Here is a 5,814-nt window from a genome sequence, read left to right on the forward strand (position 1 = left end):
GTTCCTTGTTAAATTTATACAAAAAGAAAGAGATTCCATTGAGCCAGTAGATAGCAGTGATTCCATTAGTGATAGTGAAAGGTGTCCTACGCAATAACCCTCCTCTTGTCTCCCTCACATCAGCCATGAAGGTTTTCAAAGATAAGTGCAAGTTAATTATTTTATTTTTATTTTTCTTTATACTTTGTATTTTCTCTATTATTTTTTATTATATTACAGTATTGTAATCATTTTTATATGAATATTTTTGGGTCGTGGAATGAATCATCAGAGTTTCTGTTATTTCTTATGGAGAAGTTCACTTTGATATACAAGTGCTTTGGATTACATGCATGATTCCAGAACAAATTATGCTTGCAAACCAAGTTTTTACTGTATTTAAGACCCTTTACTGAGCACTTACTATGTATCAACTGGGACAGGAATCAAAAGACTTATAGGTGAGCTAATGGAGGTCTGTAGAGAAGTCTCCTTTTGCCTCTTGCTTGCATGGTTACTTAGAAGTCAGATATAACTCTTATCTTTGCTCCTCTTATAGGTAAAGTGTTTTATTCCCCTGACTTCTTTGAAGAAATTTTTCTTTATTTTATATATTCTGTAGTTTGAATATAATGTGTAGTTTTTTGACAGTCACTTTCTTGGTGTTCTTTAAACTTCCTGGATTGGTGGCTTGGTGTCTAGTATCAATTTTGGGAAATTCTTAATCATTATTGCTTCAAGTATTTATTTGGTTCCTTTCTTCTTTTTCTGGTTTTCCCATTACATGAATGTTACTCTTTTTCTAACTCTCCCACAGTTTTTGAATTTTCTCTTCCCTTTTTCCCAGTTTTTTTTTTTTTTCTCTTTTTACCTTTCAGTTTTGGAGGTTTGTATTGATAGATCCTCAAGCTCAGATTTTTTTTTTCTCAGCCATGTCCCATCTACTGATGTGTCCATCAAAGGCATTCTTCATTTATGTTAGTCTTTTTTTTTTTATCACTAGCATTTCTTTTTTATTTTTTCTTGGAATTTTCATCGCTCTGTTTACATTACCCATTGTTCTTGCATGTTGGCTACTTTTTCCATTAGATTCACTAGCATATTAAGCATAGTGGTTTTAAATTTATGGTCTGAAGATTCCTACATCCCTGCCATATCTAGGTCTGTTTTTGATACTTGCCCTTGTTTCTTGCCTTTTAGTATGCCTGGTAACTTTTGGTTGAAAGCAAGAAATGTACTTAGTAAAAGAAACTTAGGCCTTTTATAACATGGTGGCATGGTGTGAAAGAAGAAAAGCATTCTACAGACACACCTTGTTTTATTGCACTTCGTTTTACTTCACTATGCAGACATTTCATTTTTTACAAACTGAGGTTAGTGGCAACCTTGTATTGAGCAAAAATATTGGCACAAATTTTCCAACAGCATTTGCTCATTTTGGAATTCCTGCAATTCTTTCAATATTTCAAACTCTTTCATCATTATATTTGTTATGGTGCTCTGTGATCAATAATTTTTGATATCATTATTTTAGTTGTTTGGGGTGCCACAAACTACACCCATATATGATGGCAAACTTAGTAAGTATTATGTGTATTTTGACTGCTCTACTGACTGGCTGTTTCCCTGTCTCTCCCCATCTCCTTGGGCCTCCTGTTCCCTGGGACACAGTAATACTGAAATTAGGCCAATTAATAACCCTACCATGACTTCTAAGTGTTCAAGTGAGAGGAGAGTCACATGTCTCTCACTGTAAATCAAAAGCTAGAAATGATTAAGCTTAGTGAGGAAGGCATGTCAAAAGTTGAGACAGGCTGAAAGTTAGGCCTCTTGTGGCAAAGAGTTAGCCAAGTTATGAATACAAGGGAAAAGTTCTTGAAGGAAATTAAAAGTTCTGTCCCAGTGAACACATGAATCATAAGAAAGCAAAGAGGCCTTATTGTTGATTTGGGGAAAGCTTCAGTGGTCTGGATAGAAGATCAAACCAGCCACAACATTCCTTTAAGCCAAAGCCTAATCCAGAGCAAAGCCCTAATTCTCTCCAATTTTATGAAGGCTGAGATAGGCGAGGGAGGTGCAGAAAAAAAGCTTGAATCTAGCAGAGATTAGTTCATGAGGTTTAAGGAAAAAAGTCATCTCTATAACATAAAAGTGCAAGATAAAGCAGCAAATGCTGATATAGAAGCTTCAGGAAGTTATCCAGAAAATGTAGCTGTGATAATCAATGAAGGCGGTTACATTAAACAACAGATTTTTATTGTAGATAAAACAGCCTTATATTGAAAGATGCCATTTAGAACTTTCATTGTTAGAGAGAGTTAAAGCCTGACCTCAAAGCTTCAAAGTTCATTTGTTAGGGGATAATGTAGCTGGTGACTTTTAAGTTGAAGTCAATACTCATTTCCAGTCCAAAAATCCTATGGTCCTCAAGAATTATGCTAAGTCTACTCTACCTATGTTCCATTAATGGAACAACAAAGGCTGGATGATAGTACATCTTTTTTATAACATAGTTTATTTGAATATTTTAAACCCACTGAGACCTACTGCCCAGAAAAAAAAAAAAAAAAAAAGATTCCTTTCAAAAGACTACTGCTTATTGACAATACACTTGGTCACCCAAGAGTCCTGATGGAGATATACAATAACATTTAAGTTGTTTTCATGCCTGCTAACACAACATCCACTATGTAGCCCATAGATCAATGAGTAATTTTGACATTGAAGTCTTATTATTTAAGAAATACATTTCTTAAGGCTATAGCTTCCATAAACAGTGATTTATCTGATGGATATGGGCAAAATAAATTGAAAACTTCAGGAAAGTGTTCAGAAATGAATGCTAAGAACATTTGTGATTCATGGAAAGAGGTCCAGATATCAACATGAACAGGAGCTTGGAAGAAGTTGATTGAAACTTTGAGGGGTTCAACACTTCAGTGGAGAAAATAACTACAGATGTGGTAGAAATAGCAAGAGATTGGAAGTGGAACCTAAAGATCAATCTCATGGTAAAACTTGAATAGATGAGAAGCTGCTTCTTATAGATGAGCAAACAAAGCAGTTTCCTGAGATGGAAATCTACTCCCAGTGAAGATGCTGTGAGGATTGTTGAAATGCCAACCAAGGATTTAGAACATGATGTAAATTTACTTGAAAATGCAATAGCAGGTTTTGAGAAGATTGACTCCAATTTTGAGAAAAGCTCTCTGTGGGTAAAATGCTATCAAACAGTATTGCATGCTACAGAGAAATTGTTGGTGAAAGAGTCAATGTGGCAAACTTCATTGTTGTCTTATTTTAAGAAATTGCCACAGCCACTCCAGTCTTCAGCAGCCACCACCCTGATCAGTGAGCAGCCATTAACATGGAGGCAAGACCCTCTACCAGCAAAAAGACTATGGCTCTCTGAGAGCTTTGGTGACGGTTAGCATTTTTAGCAATAATGTCTTTTTTTAATTAAGATTTGTACATTGTTTTTTTTTAGACACACTGCCATTGCATACTTAATAGACTATAGTATAGTGCAAACATAAGTTTTGAAGGCACTGGGAACCTAAAAAATTCACTTGGCTCACTTTGATATTCACTTTATTGTGGTGGTCCGGCATTGAATCGACAATATATCCAAGGTATGCCTGCATAGTCTTGTGATCAGATCCCAGACTTTTAGTGAGCTTGTGCTGCTGGGCTGTCAATTTTGCAAGTGCTTTTCAGTTTTTCCTTTTTTTTTTTTTAAATTACCTGTTTAGATGGTACAGGATGGAGGCTAGATTTGTGTATTTACCTTCTCCCACATGGAAGGCTAGAGTAGCTGGAGTTGGCTATTTTCCCTTCCCCTGAGTTGGTTAGACTCTGTTAAAACCCCAGTATGTTAGGTCTGATAAAATAGTTTCTCTTATGGGTATGGCTTTCTCAGAACGCTCTGGTGTGTTTCAAAATGGTTACTTTTGGGGCGCCTGGGTGGCGCAGTCGGTTAAGCGTCCGACTTCAGCCAGGTCACGATCTCGCGGTCTGTGAGTTCGAGCCCCGCGTCAGGCTCTGGGCTGATGGCTCAGAGCCTGGAGCCTGTTTCCGATTCTGTGTCTCCCTCTCTCTCTGCCCCTCCCCCGTTCATGCTCTGTCTCTCTCTGTCCCAAAAATAAATAAACGTTGAAAAAAAAAAATTAAAAAAAAAAAATCTTTAAAAAAAAACAAAATGGTTACTTTTGGGGTGCCTGGGTGGGTCAGTCAGTTGAGCATCCAATTCTTGATTTTGGCTCAGGTAATGATCCCAGGGTTATGGGACTGAGCCCCATGTCCACATTCACTCTCCCTCCACCCCTCTCCTCCACTTTTGTGAGCTCTCTCTCTCAAATTAAAAAAAAAAAAAAAGTTACTTTTTTGCCTCCCCCTGCTGGAAGCCCAAAGGGATTTTTCTGTGATCTCTACTGTGAGAACCTGGTAGGGCTCCTGGAGATAAAATGTACAAAAGTGTGAGTCCTGCCCCATGATTGAGTCTTCCTGGGATTTTGTTTGTTTTATCTCTCAGACTTGTCCATACAGAACCTCCAGCACTTTGTCAGTTACAGCTGAAATTTTCTTCCCCCATTTCTGGTTCTCACTGAGGTGGGTTTCTGTTCTGGTAAGTTGAGATTCTCTGTATTCACCTGTCTCTCTAGTTTGAGGAGCAGCGGTTTGCCCTGTGATCTCATTTCTTTGATCTAAGAAGATGTTGATTTTTTTCAGTTTATTCAGTTTTTTATTCTATCTATTGGTAGAATGGAGTAATGACTTCTAAGCTCCTTACCTGCTGGATCAGAAACCTGAAGTCGAAGGAGATTTTTTTAAAAACTGAACCTGAGGCACACAAAGGCTCTGACTTAATTGGTGTGGGATGGGGCCCAAGTGATTCTAATATACAGCCAGGTTGAGAACTACTTAGAGGTTCATATACACTTTGCTGCTGTAGAGAAGTAGGCAATGAGAATGAATACAGAGGGTTTTGTCCTATTGGTCATTCTAGTCAGGGTTCTCTGTGCTGGATCCAGTTCCTTGGCTTTTATTGAAGGAAATAGCTACATGACATGTGTAGAAGTTTACTTTTTTAAGCATATGTTCACAGGGTTGTGCAGTCACCAGTACAAACTAATTTTAGAACATGATCTGTAGTTCAACTTGGGAAGTGTTTCCATCTTAATAGTAAGTCATCCAATCCATGAACATTAAGCATCTTTCTATTTAAACGAAAATGAACATTATAGGTATGTCTTGCTTTGTACGGCAGCTGAATTTGGTAATAGTTGAATAAAAATCCATCTTTATATCAATTATTTTCTTAATTAAGATTTTATTTTTAGAGCAGTTTTAGGTTCACAGAAAAATTGAGAGAAACGATTTCCCATATACCGCCACCCCACACACATACATAATTTCACTATTATCAATACCCACCCACCAGAGTGGGTACATTTGTTACAACTGATAAACCTACACTAACACATCATAATTACCCATATTCCATAGTTTACATTAGAGTTCACTCTTGGTGTTGTACATTTAAAAAATTTGGGCAAATGTATAATGACATGCCATCATTATGGTATCATACAGAATATTCTCACTGCCCTAAAAAGCTTCCGTGCTCTGCCTGTTGATCTCTTCTCCCCTGACAGCCCCTGGCAACCACTGATCTTTTTACTTTCCATAGTTTCGCCTTTTCCAGAATGTCATATAGTTGAAATCATAGAGTATGTATCCTTTTTATATCAGTTTCTTTTACTTAGTAATATCCATTTAAGGGTCCCCCATGTCTTTTCATAGCACTAAGTAATAGTTAATTGTCTGGATGTCCCA

Source organism: Lynx rufus, unplaced genomic scaffold, assembly GCF_022079265.1.
Source record: "Lynx rufus isolate CCGP_SWC_20201006 ecotype Redwood Valley unplaced genomic scaffold, mLynRuf1.p SCAF_15, whole genome shotgun sequence".
NCBI classification, from domain to species: domain Eukaryota; kingdom Metazoa; phylum Chordata; class Mammalia; order Carnivora; family Felidae; genus Lynx; species Lynx rufus.